At 36.7% G+C, this 21,974-nt stretch overlaps 1 long non-coding RNA gene across 1 annotated transcript; it reads left to right on the plus strand.

Moving 5' to 3' along the window:
• The first annotated feature begins 10,374 nt into the window (after positions 1-10,374).
• Positions 10,375-19,709, plus strand: LOC116666081. Its single transcript, XR_004322955.1, has 3 exons — positions 10,375-10,384; positions 11,842-11,844; positions 19,623-19,709. It is a non-coding gene; the product is annotated as an uncharacterized LOC116666081 (long non-coding RNA).
• The last annotated feature ends 2,265 nt before the right edge of the window (positions 19,710-21,974 follow it).

Raw genomic sequence — 21,974 nt, forward strand, 5'->3', positions numbered from 1 at the left:
CTTAGAGTATATATTAAAAGAAGAATGATAATATCAAGGATGTGATTGATACCTCAAGCATTCCATTGATTCTAGTCACAGGGCTGACAGGACAAAGGATTTTATTTCTCCTCTCCCCTCATTCTCAATACATGAAGCATCTGAAGTTTCCCACAAAGACTCTTGACTCATTTTGGATTTACAGAATGATGATGCCTAATTTAGACCAGGGAGAAACTGAAGCTGAGTAAAGGCAAGGATGGCCTCAGGTGAAATACTGTGAACCAGACATGATTTAGAGATGGGGGAGGACTGAATAAACCAAGCCAAGAAATGGATCTTGGAGAGATTGAATACAGACATTAGCCCGATTCCAGGAAGATGGAAAAGAAATCAGAGAAGCGCTGAAGACAATTGATAATCTAAAATCATTGATGCAGACAGAGTGACCAGGAGAGGAGGAGTCTTCCTGACCTTAAAGAGACCTTCAGTTGTTGAAGAACAGTGAGCCCTGTGATTCCATACTCAAATGCCAGGATCTCCTCTCTACAACAAATCTGTCAGCAAACAACATGAAAAATCACTTATCAAAGGACATAAAGCACTGTTATCTTCTTATTAAGTATAAACAGGGGCTTTTTTGTTGTTTTAAATTCTGAATAATGTCTTTAGTAAAAGCTAAGACAGGAGAGTCTTACTATTTAAATTATTTAAATTCATAAGCCCCAAATGTTTCCCAAACTCAGCAGATGGCTGAAATGGATACTTTCCAAAGAGCTTGTGAGGGTGGAAAGCATAGGAATGGTGGAGTGGAAATAGCCTTGAGTTAAATAATAGAAGCACAGAGTGGTAGCCCCAGTTCTGTCTCTATTTCTGTGACTTTTGGTGAGTCCTTTTCCTTCTCTTTAAGTTTCTGTTTCCTCTTTCATTACAGTGCAGGCCTTTACCTTTTTACTAGGCCTCAGTGTTAAGTACAATAACCCTTGAAAAAGTTACTTTACAATAGCGAAAGGCCAGGTATAGCTTTATTGGGGAAAACTAGTCTGAAAGCAATCTTCCTTTTTTTCCTCTCCTAGCTCTTTTTATAAATTATTATCATTTCATTCACAGTAATTCCCTTTGAAATACCTAACTGTAATTTTCTTCAAAATATTCAGGCTATCACAATCATCAATATCACCAAATAAAATGTAAATTCTCTATCAACCTGGGAGAAATGCATGATTTATTGATGAAACTGCAGGCTCTACATAATTTTTTTTCTTGTTTATTTATATGTCCTATGCCTTTATTATTTATTGATAAGTAAATGAAAGGACAAGCATTGTTTTATTTGTTATACACTATTTGCCTTGCAAGAAAACATTGAATTTTGTTTTTTCATTTATAGTCTAAGAAAATTGTTTATCATGATAAGAGCTCACATTTATGGGTACCTACCGTGTACACTCACTTACCTTTGTTAAAATCTAATGTTTCCCAAACTCATCAGGTGGTTGAGGTAGGCACTTTCTGAAGTAGCTTGGGTGAGTAGATCTTCCAGGCGCTTTACCAGGGTTATTTTATTTCCCCATAGAACCACTGAGCACTTCCCTGCTCCTATTTGTGATGAAGAGTTTAGGCTCAGAACTGTTAAAGAACTCGCTCAGCATTCTGACTTTACAGTGTTTACTCTTAAGCACTATCCAATGGTTTGTATGGAGTTAATCTTATGCCTCTTGTTTGTCAGTTTATTCATTGCTTCCTTTCTATAATGTGATACATGTTTTCTCCAGCAGTCAGCATGCATAGTTCCTAGTATTCAGTAGGGACTCAGTAAATGAATATTGAATAAATGTATGAAATTCTTATAAGATGGCCTCTGGATTCAAGGGGAGTGACAAATTAGGAAACAGGACATGTGTGGTCATTCCTATGCTGGAGGGAAGTTCTCTGGGAACACATTAAAGAGAAAATAATCATGAGAGAATGGATAAGTTTCCCATTCTTTTCACAATCTATATCCTGGAAGCCATGGTCCCAGGAAAATAAAATAGATTCGGCATTAGATAATTCAAAGTCAACACAAATATTTAACTCTTCACTCTATCAGCATACAACTGGGTTTTGAGTGATGGATGAGAGTTAGCTAGGAAAGGGAAGGGAAAGTCCAAGTGGACACTTGGAAGCATTTGTGCACTGGAAATTTCGTGTAACAGTCTGGTTTAGAGAGTAATGGGAACACAGGTGAAGAAAGAAATTGCAGGGGAATCAGGAAGATGTTCCCTGTCATTGATAAAGAATTTGTGCTATATTGGAGAAATAAAGCATTTCAGGAGATGAATGACAGGCTCATAATTTGGATATGTGGAAGATCACTCTGGTGGCTGTGTGTGGAAAGGATGGAAGAAGGCTAGACTTGACATGTAGAGTATGAGGAGAAGGCTTTTAAATTGATTCAGGTGAGAGATGATCATGTTGGAATTAAGGCAGCTGCATCAGTGACAATGGAAAAAAATGGATGAAAGTGAAAGACACAAATATGTATTTTGCTATTTGTAAAAGTATCATCTCATGTCCAGAGGTAGAAAAGAAGGATGATGGTCGACCAAACTGCCAGAATTTCCCCCAAGATGCTGATGAAGCACAGTAGTAGATTCCTTGGCTTGTCTCCAGATTACATTTTGTAGTCTTTGGTATTACCTTACTAATTGCCCCTATTGTTTGTAGCAGCATAAGGCAAAATGAATTTCAAAATCCAGATGTGGGGAAGAAGTATCACTAACTGGAGCTTCAGCAAGTATTAAACTCCTACTGAACATATTTAATTTAGAATTAATAAGGTGGTGGTATGGAAATTAAATCCCCCATGATTGTCGGGGAAGAGCACCTATTGAGGTATAAATATATGAAAGATAAATCTACTTGCAATATAATTAATTCAAATCTGCAGAACCAATAAGTGTGAGACGATGTTCCTCTTATTACATTACACTTGTGAGGAATGCTCAGGAATTTAATTAGCATTTACCCATACAACTAAAGAAAATGAGATATTAAGCATGCTATCTAATTAACTAGCTATAGATTGCCTGTTAAATAAATTTTAAATGTATAAACACTTGAGACCAGGCTGAAAATGTGATCCTAACTAGATATCCATTTTCTCATGAGCCTTTTTTTAAAAACAATTGTAGTTAATTCCAAGAACAAAAAATACACAGCTTTTTTTCTATGTTAAAAGTAAAGTAAAAGCACTCCTGCATTTTTGGATGAATTGTAGAGATTAGAGCCACAACCAAGATCTCATCCAGGGCCAGTAATATCCATCACATCTATTCACCATGGCCATTTGGCCTATGTGGAAGACCAGTACATCTTGGAAACTGATGGTGGATTACCCTAAATGTTATCAGTTGGGTGTTCTAGTTGTGGCTGCTATTAAAGATGTAGCTTCTTTGCTGGAGTTGATGTCACTCTACCTCTCCAAGTTTTAACCATGCTGGCCTTCTGTGTCTTCTTTATACTAAGCTCTCCTGTAAGTCCAATTTACCAGCTTTCTACCATCCTTAGAATGTTGTGCCTCCAGATATTACTTAGTTCTCAGCTTAAAAATCACTTCTCAGTGAGGCCTCTTTGGGCCACCCAATATAGGATAACAACGTGTTTTCCGAGGTTGGAGCGCTACTTCTTCTGACTCATTGCTCCATGGTCTTTCTCACTCTTTCTATGCTATCATACTATACTTTTGTGCCTCAGATTACCTGAAGAATACATATTTGGCACTGATCTGAGAGGAAAGGAACAAGAAAAAAAGACCTAAGATACCAAAATATGTAAGTTCTGACTGTGATCAGACATCATAACATAGCATTAAACCTCAGACCAATGAGGCAGGTGCTGCTAGTTCCTTTTTTACCCGTGAAGGAAGTAGCATTACATATGATATGAAGAGTTTAAACAGTTTGGCCAGAAGTGACAGCTAGATCCAAGAGATGCAAAGCAACTATACTTCAGTAAAACAAAACAAAACAAAAAAAAGTCTGCTGTCAGAACTTAGTTCCAAGTCCCCTCTGCTTCCTTTCTAACTTTGTAAGGTTTCTAATCATTAGACTTAGGATTCTCTCAAATATTATTTCCCCTTATATGATTCAGTTTTAATATACGAGTTAGGCTGAATATGGAGAGGATTAAATCCTTGCTTTGAAATACACATAATGGAATAAAAAATAAACAAGTAAGAAAAGAATTTTGCTTTTCTTCACAGCCCAAACTATCATTCTGGAAGAGGGAATGAGTCCATGTGTCTGAATTAGTTGAAAAAATAGACCAGATATTTATTCATCTTTCTCATGGCTGCCATACTCTAGCCGAATACCAGTATCATGGTGAAGTCAAGATTCTTTTGACTTCTTCCAGGCCCACAATTGTGAATCCAGTTGGGCATGGGAAAGGGCTGCCTTGGGGACTGCCTCTTTCTTGCCAGCATGATAATTTCACTAGCTCCTTCCTCACCTACAGGTAGCATTAAAACAAAAAAAATGTAGCTCTTTAGCAGACAAATGATTCCAAACTATGGGGAAAAAAGGCTAATAAAATGGGAGAAAAGCTCCTCATGATAGATGCCATAACAGCATCATCTAGAGCATATCCCACCACCCTCCGCCACCGCACACACCTGTACTCCCCAACGGAGCATCTTTGGATGTTGGTCGCTCTCGCTAGCGTGATAAACCCTCGCCACTACTGCCCTCTCACTACACACACACTGATTCCTTGTGGTGTGGAAGTAAGGTCTTTCATTCAGAGTAATGACGAATAACGTAGGGCTACTAAGTCAGACAACGACTGTTCTTCCAACACTATTAAATATCTTGGCCATTTAATTTAATCCATTTTGGACCTGCTAATGCCAGTGCCATTGACTTAACACACTTATGGGCTGTCCATGCTACACCAAAATTATTAATAATTTCTTCAGTGTGGCTTGTATCTTGCTGTAGCTTCTTTTCCCCAGTGAAGGATATACCATCTTAAGTTTTAGTTGTGGTGTTAAATGCTTGATACACAGTATCTCATTTAATTGTGGCATTTAATCCTCAGGATGTGCATCTTGGTTAGTTATTGTCATCACCATTTTGATGATGACTATACATCTGGGCAACTAGATTAAACATCTTGTTCAAGACTGAGCATTTAGTAACTGTTGGAATGGGATACCAAACTCAAGTCTCTTTTTATTTGTAATTATTGCCTTCCTTCCATGTGACTTTTCCTGATCCTCTGTGGAATAATTAATAATCCTTTCCTTACAGCTATTTGATTCCCTTTATACTCATCTTTTTAAATTATGTATTATCATGTGGGTTTCCTACTGGACTGAGAGTTCACTCAGACTACTTGTTCATCAGTATAGTAACTCAGTACCTAGTGAGATGTCTGAAATAGAGAATATTCTAAGTAAGAAAATCCTTATATTTATTTGGAAGGATTACATAAAGGAGATATGCAGAGTATTTAGAGATGATACAGGAATGATTGATCTTCATTTGCTGTGGGGCAATTGGGGATAGCTTTTCAAAGCAGGTGGCGTTGGAAATGAGCCTTGAAGAATAGATAATGATAATAACAACAGTAATTTGTAGTGCTCAGAAAGGTGGAAAAGGTGGTTAGATGAAATAGAGGTAGACCATGTTTAAAAGGGCATTCTTGTGCCCTGCTAAACCAATAAACACACACAAATATTCTCACAAGCCTGAATTTACCAATATAGCTGTCACTTGACTTCAGGTTTTTGCAAGTTAGTGTTTATAAAGTTAAATGCTGAAAGTCAGAGAGCGATCAGGAGTAAAGTAGAGAAACAGTGGCATCTCTCCTGACCCAGCCTAAACTGGAACACACAGATGGGGAAAAGAACATGTCGATTGTTGGCTCGAATGATGTGCAATGAACCAGATAGAATGATCCAATGCGACAGCCTGGGATGTGTCCGGGTGGATTAGGGACAGAGGTCAAAGGTGACTGCAGAGTGTCTTACCAGCTGACAGTTCCAATGAAGGTTCCAGCGGACAGCCCCACGTGATGCTTGCCAGGCAGTGGCCTCAACGGGCTAGCCTGTGACGGCTGCAGCAGATGGGGACACTGTGGCGGCCAATTCCCAGATATGCTTAGTGCCTTTGGCTGAGGGCATAATAAGCACATTCATAACAGAGGCCCCTGTTTTTGTTTGTTTGTTTTTACAGAAGGGGAGATATGAGGTGCTCTAATCAGCTAGCCCTCTTTGCACTTCTAAGCTGTGACGCCAGTCTCCTTAAGGAAAACCTTGTGTCTTTTGCATGTATTTTAAAAAGCTGTTGACGGTTTCAATAGGTGATCATCTCACCTCCTACAACCTAATCTATTTATAGGGGAAACAAATGCAGGTGAAGGGGAAGATGGAAATTTTGGCAAACCCTGGGGGCAACAAATGGTGACTTTGATTTGAATGCTATCACAGCAAACTGTCTACATTTGGCTGCTCTTCATGATTTATCTTTATCAACTATGTGCTTGTACTAATGTGGAAATGCTTTTTTCCTTCTCTCCAGCATCAGTAGGCAGTGTGATTCCTTTCATTTCATACAGATCTTCCAGAATTTAGGAAAATATTTCTTTCCCTGTTGATGCTTAGTGGGCTTCTTTGGGGAGTGGGTGAGAACAAGAATTTCTGAAGTGAGAAAAATAAAGTAAGACCACCAGTGATCTAAAACAGAAGGAGACAGAAGTATTCCTCCTTACCCAGGATGCCTTAACCCTGGAACAGACTGCATGGTGTTTTAGCCCCACACAGACACTGAATTACTGGTGCATGCACAGACAGAATGTCAGGGTCTGCCCTTCCTTTCCAGTTCAGTTTAGTTACAGCAGCTGCCACTTCTGAAGACTTTTATCTTGATGGTTTCTCTTTTCTTAGGATATATATTTTTTTTATGTTTTACCTTTTGTTTCTTTTTGTATTGCTCGATTGGTGATTGCAGTTTTTAACAAGGATGGAAGAAAAGCCAAGACTCAACCTGGCTATTAACTATTGAACACCTATTAGTTGTGAAGCACTGTGCTAGGTGTTTATATACATTATCTGATTTGTTTGACTTCAGCTTTTGGTACTGCACCACAGATGAGTTATGTAGACTGTTCCATGTGATTAATTGATTATAAAATTCAATATAGAATACCTACGAGTTTGCATAGCACCTCAGTAAATATTTTAAATGGTTAAATTTGTCATGTACGTACCTATAACTTCACAAAGTGATGTGAGGCAGTTTTGCCGCTCATGATGCCAAGCATTTAGCTTAACGATCAGCTGATAGAAGAGCTAGAATAGAATATAGATTTTTTCATAGAACAAACATCTATATAGAAAAAATAAGTGGTGTCTCGAGGACGGAGTTCTAAATTCCATTTCGTTCTTAACTCACTAGGTGGCAATGGATAGAGCTCTTAATGTACCTGGGCTGCACATTCATGTATGAAATAAGTCGGAATTACATAACTTAATCCAAGATGAACTAATAGCCTAAAATCAAGAGCTTCAAACTCTCAAAGCATGAATTTTGGGTTTATTGTTATATGCTGTTAAGAGTCTATGTAAACAATCACAACAATAACATTTGTGGAAGTGAGAAAAGAGAGGCAGGAGATAGAGGGTTAAATCTTACAATACTAACATTTGACAAGTGTATGATGTGCTCTCATTGTATTATTTTTCTCTAATCCTCCCAATGTCTTCCTTTTCATACATTTCTTACACACAAGAATACTGAAACTCAAGTTAACCTGACCACATGAAGTTTTGTAGTTCACTGGGATTCAAACCCCCATATTTGTTGCCCCATACGTCACTCTCACATGATTATTGACCCTTGCCATTTTTTTTTCTAGTCATTGGAAAAATACTGGAGTACTATGCTAATAAAAATTAAAAATACTTGGAGTACTGTGCTAATAAGATATAGTCCCCATTCCTGAGAAATTTAATATGTAGCAGAGCTGAAAAGCATCCTGTTGTCAGTAGCTGTTTGTACATGTCTTTGTTATTGACTCTCAGCAGGGAGAGTTCAATGAAAATTCAAGTAAGATAGCAATTACTTTGGGTGAAGATGCATACAAGTAGGTAGTAGGTAAATGGGCTTGGTGAGAGAGACACATGGAAAGAAGAGATCCCAAAGTACAGAAAATATAGACTTCTGCCCTGGCTGTGGAATAACATTTCTGTGGATTCTCCACCTCTGTGGAGACGACTACAGAGTTCTTTTTCTCACTTTCCTTGGCATCCCTTCTTTCTCATTCTGCCAAATTCTAACGTAGTAATTAAGCCCACAGAGCCCTTCAGTGTGTTACATATGCACCCCTTCCAAAGAGGATAAAGATCATTGCATTCAATGGAGGTAGTGGCTCATAACTCAAGGAAACATGTCTCTGTTGTGCTGCCTTGTGCTGAGCACAGACGAGAGTTTGCATTCCCTTTTACATTTGCTGGCACAATATAAGCCCTGGTGTATAATGGATTATGTTACATATATCAAATTACAAAATGCACAATTCTTTTTAAATTTCTCTAAAAGGTGCCCTCTTATATTTTATGCATTCTAGGGCTATGGTAGATATAAATTTATCATTTGAAATTCAAATGGTTATAGTTATAAAGCTGCTGACTCGTAAAAACAGGAAATCTAGCATATATCAGGATCTGAACACAATGCATGATTTGCTGAACTTTTATGATAATTTCAATAAATTATTGAATTAACTCTGTATTTTTACAAATGTGCTTGAAAAGTGTTCAAATGGTTCTAGCAATGAATAACATTTTTTTGGTCTTTTGCCCTACTTGGAAAATGAATTTCAGCTGACAAGCATGTTTGAGACATGGAAGCCACTGATCAAAGAAGAATAAAATTCAATTATTTAAATTTTTGCAAGGTCCACTGGAAAACTAACTTAAACTCCTATTACCAATTGGCTCTTACTGCTCTTCAATATTTAAAATGTCTATTGACTTTAGCATTTTTCCACACACAAAAATAATCTTTAAAATTAAATCTAAAGTTCATGCAAAACAGTTCAGACTGATAGAATTTTAAAGGATTTAATTGTGACTGTTGGAAATTAGAATTGGAAATAGTCCCAGGATTCCAATGACAGTTGAGGTGGAAATCTATGTCAGAGATCATTTAATAAATTTGCTGACATCTGCACCATCCATTGGTTCTATTTATGTAAATGTGGACCAACTGAATCATCACACAAAGCTGAGTTGAATTTGCTCCCTCACACCTAAATGTGTAAGCAATATGCTAGGTTTTGGATGACTATGGATCTCAGATTGATTTTTTGCCCATATGTTTGTTAATAGAAGTATTGAGCTAATTCAGCATATCTGTTTTAGGAACCACTATTTTTCACTTTGTCTATAGGCTTGGACTAACATCCACATCACTGAACAGATATCTCCTGCAATCTCTGTTAGTTGATTTTTCACTGGTAAAACTACACATCACCTTCTGTGCAGGGAACTTTGTTGAAAGGTAGAGATATTTTGAACTACCATTATCCCTAAGATCCACTGGCATGTGCCATCCATAAAGGGTCAATATCCTTCCAATCTAATTTTTATCCTTTTACACACTTAGATGCATCTAAGAATATGTAAATAAACAACATAGAAACATTTATCTAAATTAAATGAAAGGTTATATCAGTGGGATAAAGAATGTCATAGTCAAGAGTAAGGATTACTTAATGTGTTATTTAATATAATGGGATATTAGTTTTATTGAAATAAGTTCAAAAGTTGTTGACACAGCCACTGACATGAATGGTGGAAGTTGATCTATTACTTAATCCTCTCAACATATCTGTGAGTAAGCAAGAAATAATTATTTATTTACACTATTCAGTTGAAAAAAATTTAGTCCAGGAACTTTCTCAAACTCACATTTAGCAAAAAAAAAAAATGAAGATGCCCATTTAAATTTGAATTTTAAGTAAACAATGAGTGATTTCTACTGTAAGCAAATCCCATACCATATTTGGAATATTCTTACATTGAAATAAATAAAAAATACTATCTAATGTTATCTAAGGTTTAAATTTAACTAGGAGTCTGTATATTATCTGGCAACCATGTATACCATCAAGGTTGAATTATAAGATTCAAAAGCATATCTTTTGATTTCAAATCCAACATACTTTCTATAGTGTCATACTGGCTTGAAATGGTAACCTTAAGCCAACAGCAATTCCAATTACAAGGTTAAAATAACTCAATATCTATAATTTACATAATTGGTAAAGTAGAAGCCATTGGTATAGCTACCTAACCAATACTTCCTTCATCCAAAGAAGAATAATCATAAAGATTCAGAGCAGGCCCTCTTCCAATGTGATGTCTCCAAGCCACAATTTGCCACCTCTTGTCAGCCTGAGTGTATGTTCTATGTACTCCATTGCCATTAACTGATACAGTTATTTAAGTTAGTATAGAACTCGACTAAAAAATATTGAAATCTAAGTAAAAAACAATTCCCTTCATTGGGGAGGGCAAGTTTCTTCCCTACCCCTCATGAGTTCCTTTGGCTGGTCTAATCTGACACAAGGCAGATTAACAGGAGAAAAAAAGAATTCATATTCACTGAGGTCTCATGGAAATGGGACCCCTGAAGTGATCAAAGCAGACTGTTTATAGGTCATTTTTAGGCAAAGAAATAATTATTTGTGAAGATTTAAGGAAACAAAGGGACTTATGCTTGGGGTAGCAGACTAATGAAGAAGTAACAACGTTTGTTTAGACAGCTTTCTTAGCCTTGAATTTCCTAACTCTGGGGATAAAGATGCTTTCTCCCCTCCTGATATAGGAAGGATACCTCCACATGGGAGATGTTTTTTTCCGTTTTCACAGGTAAAAAGGGGAGGTCAGAGTGGTTTTTTTTTTTTTTTTAACATTTTTCCTCCACTGCCTGTTTTTCAATTAAGTTTAATTCAAAATAATCAATAAGTCATTGAGGCGTATTTTGGGGCAGACTACCCTGGGAACCAACTTGAACCAGCATTATCTTGTGTTGCTCATTAATTTATTATTATTACTTATTAAATATATTAATTTAGAATTATAACATAACTTATAGATTTATTGGGGACCTTGTTTCCACCTGGAATAAAATACTATGTCAACCATTGTTCCCTTAAAACATTCCTTAGTAAGACACATCAACATTTGACACAAAACAGTACTATTGAGAGATTAAGATGGTGACCTAGAAGTCTGACTACTTGGCAAATCTGTATCCCTTTGCTTTCTCTTTGGGTGCCTTTGGCAAGTTATTTACTTTCTCTAAACCTTAGATGTTTCATATACAGAATAGACAAAAAGACAATACTTACTATAGATTATCTCTTACAATTCTTGCAACAATCCTAATGGAAAAAATACTCACTACATAGTAAGTACTTATGATTATGATTTTTATTACCTATACTTTATGTAGCAGAATTTACTTTTCTGGAACCCCTCTGTCAAATTTACTCATGAACACAACATTTAATTAATCAATTAATTAATTCCTTCACTTTATTGGAATATGTTCTCCTTGTTTCATTCTTTTTTTTTTTTTCTTTAAATTACTTTTTCCATTATGACTTCATCCTTTCTGATGGCTGTTATTACTACTACTAACAGCAGCTAAAGGAACATAGAGAACAGAGTTCTGTGTTGGGGATCAAGGGAAAAAACCAACAGTGTTTTATATCCTAAGTACTACTGATGGTCTATGACCTTGGGGCATTTATCTAAATCCTCATCTCCATTTTGTAGACTGAGAACCTATACATTATCTGGAAGAGCTGGTGTGAGAACAAGAGATAAAGTAATTGGGATGTGGTGAGTTCTCAAAAAATAATGGCTATTATACCACTCAATAAGAAGAGGGATCTGTTTTAAAGGGCAGCCTTGGGATCACAGCCCCTCAACTAATTTTCCTCAGCCCGCTTCCCCTGTAGCAATCACACAATATGCTGCAACTCATATACACATTGTGGTCAGACTCATTTAGCTGTAGAACAGACTTATTTATGGAAAGGTGAATCGGATCTCTTCATAACCAAGTAGAATCTATTGCCATTCGTTGAAATTATTATTTTTTTGGACTTCTAAGACCTTGAGAGAAGGTAAGTTATAAAAGATATCTACATTCCTGGGACAAATAGGTTGACCACTCCTTATCACCTCTTGAAAGAAGGAAGAAAAATAAAGCATGCAGTGAGTATTCACAGTATGTTGTCACAGTGTTGTGCAGTGCTACATTTCATAGGTCACAGGAAAAAAATAAGTGATGATATTATTTCTACCTTAGAGGTGAGTCAGATAAATTTAGATCATCAATCAGCTATAAACACAGACAAGTTTCTATTTCCACCTCATAGATTTTTAAAAAATGAGGGACCGGAGTAAAATAATCCTCACATACTTTGTTATGTCAGTATTAAGCTAATAAATCCTAAGTACCAAGGATATTAAAGGGAATAAAATAATGCCAATTCCAACCCCAGATATTTTCTAAATCAATAACAAGCAGAATCTGCATGGTATTGTTTCCCCTCAAAGGTCACACATGCCTGAAAATCAAGGGAAATGGCTCATATTTGGAGTGTGTCAGTAACAGAGCGTGTGTTTTCAGTAAGCAAAGGCAAACCACAGAGTATACATACAGTAGAAGCCATAAGGTGTGGTAGTGACAACAATCACTCCCGCATTGACATTCAAAGAGAAAAGTGCTTGTCAAGATCAAAATGCTAATCAGAGCTTGCTGGGAAAGTCAGTTGTTCCCAGCTGCAGCCAAAGCAGCAGGTTGCTTGAAGCAGCTGTACAATACATTAGCACCTAGTTGTAACTAGATTGTCCCTGCAAGAATGATCAGAAAATGGCCAGAAATAAAACCAAGAAAATAGATGTTGCATAAACATCAGAATTACCATAGTTAGTTCTAGAGAGCCCTAAATTCCCAGAAGGCATTTGGGTGTAATGGACAGAATTTGGAGTTCAGATCTCAGTAATAGTTTTGCCTCTGTAGTACTCAGTGATTTCTGTAAAATGGGGATGTTAATATCTGTACCCGACATTTATGAGGATAAAATAAACTAATTTATGTGTATTAGAGATTTGTTACTGCACAACAGATTATTCCAAAATTAGCGGCTTAAACCACTACAAACATTTATTATCTCACATAGTTCCTGAGAGTCGGAAATCCAGGAATGGCTTAGATAAGTGATTCTTGAGGTGATGGATACAATCATCTGAAGGCTTGACTGGAACTAGATAATCTGCTTCCAACATTACTTGTGTGACTGTTGACAAAACTTATTTCCTTGCTGAGTATTGGAAGGAAACCCCAGTTCCTCATCATGTGGGTTTCTTCATTTGGTTACTCACAGCAAGCTTGCACACTTCTCCCAGAGTGAATATTCCAGGAGAGGAAGAAGGGCCCCAAGAATGAGAATGGGCATGCATAGAGCACACTAGACAGATCAAGGGTCTTTATATAGAACCCAGTCTCAAAAGTGACATACCGTCACTTCCACCATATTCTATTCATTACGAGTGTCACTGAGTCCAGGTTCCACTTAAGGGGAGGAAATGATAAAAGAGCATGAATTCCGTGGAGATGGGGACCATTGGTCCATTTTAGGGCCTGCTTATCATGGCACGTAATACACTTAACATATAAGACATACCCAATAAATGTCACTTGAAATCTAAAAACACTTTTAAAATGGTTTTCTACAGTTCTGTTCTAACATGCAAAATGGATATAAGTTTTAGCAATTTTTTTTAGTTTATGTCAGTTTTTCTATGTGAAGTTGAAGGTGTGTAGTAGGTGACTAATGAATATTAGTTCTTCTCCATCTTCTCTCCCTGAAATCTCAGTATTCCTTGATCTTAAAATGTTTTTATATTCCATTCTTCAGAATCTGCAGTGATCCTTCTAACAGTCTGACCTAACCCTCTCATTCTCTGCATCCAAAGTAAAAATAAATATTATTTTTGCCTGTCTTTTCTCTTAATAAGAAAGGAATCAGTGTCACAGTGTCATCCTCATGTACAAATGTATAAAGTTCAAAAGAATGAGGATTATCCCAACGATGATTATTTTAGCATTCATTTCTTGTTTAAATCTATAAATAAATCCTAACTTCACTACATAGTTTGCTTTTATCCATGCAAAATGGACATATTTACTAACTCTGCAGTTGTAAGATTCAAATCTAAATGAATGGCTCTGTCCAATATGATTTCCTTTGTGGAAGAGTTGAGGATATGAAGAAGAAAATCCCAGGATATTGATAACAAAGACTGTGATGTCATCACTTTGTCAACCCAGTGGCTCTTGATGCCCCCAACCAGGGAATTCCTTATTGCATGAAACAGCATCATTTTGCTGAGTCACTCAAACTGGGACAGGACTTCTCTTCCATTTTTTTCCTGATAACCAGTCACATCATGTTCTGCTGACTTTACTTTCTCATATTACTTAAACCCATCAATTAATCTTTCCACTGCATGTTTCTCCCCCAAGAAAGAAACAAAGAAAAGTAAATTATATAGAAAAATTCTCTAATGATTTTGTCCTCCTTCTCTTCCTCCACTCTTTAACCAACCCCAAAGAGGTGCCAATTAGACTATTCTAAGACACCTGTTGGGTAAAATCTCTACCTTAGTTAAAAAGGTATAGCCCCCATCAAATCAAGGCCCCATAAGATGGCATGTAATACATTACAAAATCTGGTCCTAGATTATCTCTTCACCTTCATATTCCGCTGCTCTAAATGGAACACACACACACACACACACACATACACACATACGCATACACCTTTATGCTCCAGCAAAAGTAAACTGCTTTTAGTTTGCTGAACTGACCCCTTTGCCTTATACTTCAATTCGTTTCTTCGTGTAATTTACTTTGTCTAGAATGTCATTCCTTTTCTGCCTCCCTGATAAACTTGTATTCTTCTTAAGCATTCTAGACTGCCATTCCATTCCATGTAAACAACTCCTTCTTCAATCTAATTCTATACTTTTTAAACATTATATTACTATTCTTCTAAGCCTACTCAGTGGTAGTATATTGCTCTAAGACAATCTTTTATACAAAAAATGAGCATCTTGCAATCATAGTGTATTTAGCCTGCCTTTAGTATTTGAATGTAAAAAATGGTTACACATGTTATAAATATTATTTTGAAACATATAAAATTGTTGCCTTTGTAAGTTAAAAATGGTCATCAAATACTAGAAATTTCATGCGGTTTAACCTATTTGTTAAAGCCTTTGTTTCATGGTGCAATGGGGATGTGTAGTTTGGAGGAGAGTAGAAATATGTAATACAGAGGTGGGAGCTGTCTGTTAACGTTTTATGTGCCATCTTATGAAAGAAAAACTTTACTTCTTTTAAATAAAATTAAAGAATGAATTATTAAAATCAATAGACATAGGTTGTCTAGAGATAGATTTTAGCAAGATATTTACCTATCTATATCTATATATGTATGTATTACATATACATATAAATTGGAGGTTTCAAAGGAAATGAATGAAGTACCTAAATATGCTTTTTTGTGTGTATATATGTATACTATATATTATACTGCGTAGTATCTATACTAAATGTTTACGTATATAGTTTATGTATACTGTAGGAAGAGGTTGGGTTGCCACATGCAAGGCATATATAAGAGCATTTACTGCCGTTTTATAATAAAGGGTAAAAATCAACATGAATTACAATGTTTATGCTCTAAAAATGTATGAAATACTAAAAGATGAAGTACTTGTTTATTTTTAGAGGGTTTATTTAGTTGCAAATATTATTTTAGGAGAGAAATGGGAAAAAAGAGAACTATAGTCACCTCAATAGATGCTTATTACAAGGGCTTCCAAGAATTTTCATGGTAACTATAGGAGATGCTCCTTTGCAATGCTCATTTTATGAACTTCAGATATCAGTTTCTTCAGTTGATATCTGTACTGAAAACTCCACAAGTGATTCTGACGCACTCCAGTGGATACTGGTCACTATTCTACAGATAATCAGACAATAGCTGTATCAGCCTACATCTGCATTTATAACTGCATCAGCAAATTGAGCGAAATTCCAGTCTTAGCATTTCTTTTCCATTTAGGAATCAAGACACACCAAGTCTGATAAACCAAGCTACTGGAAAATAGCCCAGTCCTGTCATATGGATAGGAAAATTTATTTGGGGGAAGGGGAGGGGCACCTTAGAACTATGTCTTCTTACCCCATAAAGCTATTTGGCCACCCGTCCATCCATAAACTGCCTAACAAATACCATCTCTTCCCCATTTCTATTCCTGGGGAGAGTCTCGTGCTGATCAAATCTTCTCAAAATCCTCAGCTCCTCCTACCCCTCAGAAATGGTTCTGTTTGGCCAGGGAGTCAAATCGATTTGTCTCTGACACCTCCAGGAGAGATATAAGACGGTGAGTCGCTTTCCTGATGCCTGAGATTTATCCATATATGTGACACAGACTCAATAGTTCTGAAAGGGAGGCGTGTATTTTGGCCAGAGTTTGCAGAAGATTTGAGTTGTTTATTTTCTGTCAAGTGGTATTTTGAGTTCCTTCTGGCTCAAGAATCACTTTGAAGCTGATGGATCATGCTTTTGTTTATTTAATATACATTGAGCCCCTTATATATTTATGGAATGGCATTAGTAGGTGTGGGCAATAAAAAAAAATGACTAAGATGTGCTCTTTGACCTTCATAAGTTCCTATGAGTAAAACAAAGAGTTTATTGGTAACTGTAAGGCTTAATAACATTAGTTTAGCACATAGTAGGCATTCGACAGCTGTTGAATGAGTTAAGGAAGTACTCAAAACAGGACTGTCACCATACTACTGAGAAAGCTAGAGGAGGGGTCACTTATTTTAAATGTTCCCGGACAGAAAATACCTCTCTCTTTCACTTCTCTAAATGTTGAAATCTGACATACCTCCTAGGCTCACCTCAACCATAAATATGGAAATGAAAAACCCAAGCAGAAAGTTTCATCTGGGTAAAGTAAAAAATGGGAAAGTGTATAATATACTTAGGAAATGATGAGTTGATTGTAGGTTTGCAGTTTGGGGGGAGAGGGGTTTGGGATCAGGCAGAATTAAGCCAAATATAAACTCATGAGATAAAGACAGATTGAGGAAGAGAGTTTGTGATGATTAAAAAAAACACATCTCCTAACTAAAAGTAAAAATAAAAACATAAAAATATAAGTATCTTATTTCCTTTTGATGATAGTACAGCATCAGGGAAAGAGATTATAAAAATTAAAAGACGTGGAAGAAATCCAGCCTCTTCACTGTACAAAAAATGTCATCTGTGATGTGATCGATTTTTATCCTTGCCTTGGTGTCTTGCTTTAGGAGTTAAATAGTAAGTTTCCTTAAAATTCTTATGCCTAAATGAAAAATAATATATTTTTTATGCATTTTAAATCTATCTCATATAGATTTGTTTTTACTTTTACAGTTGCAATGCTTAATAATTTTTTTTTAAGTTCAGGATTAGTATTCATGAGACATGAATCTGGCTGAATTTCTATCACCTTAAGGTTTCTGAGTTTGGACAGATCACTTCTGTTATCTGAGACTCAATTCTAAGTAGAAATTGGTTTATTGGTACCCATGTCTTTTCTGGATATAATGTTCTATTAGTCGTGATCCTTTGATCTACTAATCTGCATATATTTTTTTTTTCAACCAACAGCCCCTTAATTGCTTCTCCGGTACGTGTTTTCTCACCATCACTGGATTACTGTCTGTGGCTGCCCTTCTCTGGGCCTTACATATTGCACAAAGTAGAGGCTCTGCCTTGGTGATCTTACAATAAAGACCCTCTTCAGGTTCCCTCAAATGTGTTTATTTTCATCTTCTTTCTTGTTAGGGTTGGATGGACCAGTGGATTTGTTCTTTCCTCTTTAGAATGTACATTCCTTGAGGAAGGATGGCTTGTTTAATAAATCAAGGAGATGGTGCAAAATCAACCCCTCCATGCACAAAATCAGCAGAAAATGAAAACTAAGCATTCATGAGCTTGGGTGGTTGGGTCTTTGTATTATGCAGATCCATACATCTAATCTCTGACATATCTTTATAAAACATTTGGATCTCCTTGCTGTCTCATAAATGTAAATAGTGAAACATGGATTACTTTGGGGACCGAAAATAGATATGTCTTGTAGTCTATCTAATAGGCTTGGTTATCTCACAGTTGTGTATACAAGCTAACACACATGAAACTGTCAGCAACTCAAAGAGATGGAATTACTTACCTAACTTACCAATCAGACCACCTATGCATAATCACAGAGGATTAGACATTTATAAGGAGTGAGTCCTTTAGAGAATTTGGTCCAATATCTCACCCCTTACCATTATCCCTACAGTGTGGTTTACTTAAGAGTTCTGATCTGGACCTTGAAAATTCAACTTTCTGTTATGAATAAGCTCCATTATCAATGTGGCTGGGCTTGGACTGTTCAGCTCAGGTAACATCTGGGGTAAGTATGTGACATGAGGGATCATGTAGATATAATTTAGGCATTAGACAGATAAGGTAGATGCTAAGAGTGGGTAATTCATGTTAAGGAGCTATTACCTGGTGTTCATTCACTTCACTTCTGCTTCCTTAGCAATTACCAGATTTTATGTTTCACAGAGTTTGCACCCGCTGCATTAGCTAGGGATTCCAGAGAAATCAGTGTATGCTACCATTTATTAAACACATAAGGAATGCTAAATGTTGCCTAATCACTTTCTTCATCTGGACAAAGAGGTATTATTATTATTATTACCTCTTTCAGAAGGAAATTATGAGAATTACATAATCTAATGCACCTAAAATTTTCAGGGGCTCAGAGTCGTATTCTTATTTCACATTGATCATTTAAGATTATTTATTGAGCACTCATCTGTGTCAGACAATTGGCTAGCAAACAAGAGTTCAGGATAGAATAGAAGATACAAGAACCCTGCTTTATGGATATTATATTATAGCAGATAAAGATAAACAGTAAATAAGAAGTAGGTGAATAATCAAAATTAGCAGGTAATTTTAAAAAACGAAGATGATAGAATATATGCAAGTGTCATGCAAGGTCTTCCAGGGGGATTAACCTTAATTTGAAATTTGATTGAACAGAAGTGGTAAATCATATGGCAATAAAGGGGAAGACCATTTCTAGTGAGGGTAATATGTAGGCAAATAGTATGCTTGGAGCATTCAAAGACCAGAAAGAAGTCACTGTGGCCTGAAAGACATAAGGGGTGGTGGGGAAGGGGTGGGAGATACGGAGTTGTAGGATGTGGAGTGGTAGGGTATAATGTAAGAAAGATATATATGTATATAACAATGCTATACACATTTGTAGTCTATAGTAATGAGCTTGGCTTGTATTCTCATATAAAGCAAAACTGTGGAAGAGGATGGTATCATCTGACTTAAGTTTTCAAATGATGTCAGTGATTTCTGAGCGAAGAAGTAATCACAGGGGCAAAAGAGAAAGGAGAGAGGCTATTGCTCTAGCACAGATGGACGATGAGGATGAGTTTAACTAGGAATAAAAAATAAAAAATGATAGCTGTAGAATAGCACTAGTCAGTAGAACTTTCTGGCACGAAGGATATATTCTATATTTAAACCCTTGAACTGTGACTAACACGACTGTGGAACTTACTTTACAGTTTTTATTTAATTTTAATTAATTTAACTTGAAATAACCACACATGACTACTGGTTTCTCCATTGAACCCTGCAGCTCTAGAAAGTGAACAATTGGAATCAAACCAGTATGTCTTCAAAAGTCCATGTTTTTAATCGCTGCCTTGCAGCACATCACTTAAAAGACACAAGGGAGTGATATCTGAGTTGCTCCATTCATAACTCTTCCCAGGCTCTCTGAGGCGGAGGGGCCTTTCACCAACAAGGAAAACGTGCAGATAATGCCACCCATCACTTCCCCACTGTTAGGGTTTCTTAGGAGGTCTTGCAATTCCCCTTTTGATTATAGCATGTAGTACAAAATGAGGAGGAGAGACACATTTACTTTCTAAGAATACTGAGCTGTCCTGGTAATGTGTTTAGTCCCCAAGACCTGCTTTAAATTGTGAAGAGGTTGGGATTTAAAACTGTCTCTTTCCAGTTGATTGTTAATTTACGGCATCGTTATTAGTGACAACAAATAGCTTCTCTGGGGTGGCAGAAATGCAATTAGATTGTCACAGACTGTCAGTTGTTGTATTTGGGTGTGATTTTTTTTTAAAGCATCCTTTGTATAAGCCTCTAATGCTTATAATAATAGAAACAGAACTTGCTGTTTTCTTTTTAAACAAGGGGGAGTAATTATGAGCACATTCTATTATATTCAGAATAAGAGTTGCAGCAAGGAAGTTGCAGTAAATATTGGAGTCCTCAAGATTCTCCTCCTTAGTGCCTGTGTGTAATAACAATTTTTCGTATGAAAAAAAATTAATGAATAGTATAATAAGATAAAGGCCTTAAAAAAATAAAACTCCAGAATGAGTATATCCAAGTTTCCCATTTGTTGGTATATACTTATTCCAGTATTTCTCTCAAAGCATGTTTAAACTTCTTTTGGAAATTTTCAAGTTTCCTCTAGATGATTAGTGAAGGGTAGACAATTGCCCGCCCAGAGGATGTTCTTAGGAGCTTTAGAAACTTAGAACATAAGTCATGAAAGACCGCTGACGGTCCATACGGTGTAAACCTCCACTGTACAGGTGAGCAAGCTGATTGTGATAGGGACCAGTGTAAGATTTTTTGAGTCCTTTTGAGTCCCGTGCCCTATTCTAAGAACACCCTCTCTGATGACCAGAAGTAACCTTGGGAAACAGGAAAAAGCCTGCTCTGTCATATGGATGAATAGTGTAGCTAATCAAAATGTGAAGAGGTTTTTCTTTGCTTGAAGATGCAATAAGATTATAAACACATAAAATAAGCTCATAAACTGGAATAACAATAAAAGATTTCCCAAGTATTCTTAAGTGGTATCATTGGACTAAATGAACATCGTTTTGAGGGAACTGCTCTAAAGGAGGAAAAATACCTATAACTTTGGTTTCTGCAGACAAATCACATTAAAATTTCAAACTTCAAGACATGGACTAAAATGATCATCTGTCATCCAACTGTCAAATACATGAAGTTCTTTCCAGCCTCAGTGAGGTCGTAGGACCTCTGATGGTAAAACTCTTCCCAGGGTTCTCATTCGGTGGCCTGATTTCTTAATAACACTCCGGTTTCTTCAGCAAAACCTTAATTGACGAATCCTACGAAAACATAAAGCCTCCAGTGAAATAAGTCAGTCACAGAAGGACAAATACTCTATGTTTCCACTTCTGTGAACTATCTTTTAAAAAGTCAGGCTCATTTATAAAAAAAAGAAGAAGAAGAAGAAGAAGAAGGCAGCCCAGATAGGCTCATTCTTGCCTCAGATTGAACCAGATCTCACCAGCAAACCAGATAAATCGAGCAGCACTGGCAAGGGGGATGGATCGGGCATCGCACTGACAGTAAGTGATGAAGGAAAGCTACACAGATGGCCCAGCCTGGGGAAGCGTCTCTGCCCCCTCAGAAAGCACCAGCAGGGACCAGTAGCACCAGTTAAACCAAGCAGACCAAAACAATACTACAAAGGCTCTGAAACTAAAGTGTCATTGGAACCACAGACCACGAAGTAGACCAGGGCCTGCACACCTAACCTAAACAGGATGACTGACTACTAAAAAAAAAAAAAAAAAAAAAGTAGGGACTCATAGAAACAGAGAGGAGATGGTGGTTTCTAGGGGTTAGGGGGAGGGGGAGGCAGAGTTGCTGTTCAGTGGGTAGGAAGTTTCATTTATGAAAGATGAATAAGTTCTAGAAATCTGCTGTACAGCATT

Source organism: Camelus ferus, chromosome 9, assembly GCF_009834535.1.
Source record: "Camelus ferus isolate YT-003-E chromosome 9, BCGSAC_Cfer_1.0, whole genome shotgun sequence".
Lineage (NCBI taxonomy): Eukaryota > Metazoa > Chordata > Mammalia > Artiodactyla > Camelidae > Camelus > Camelus ferus.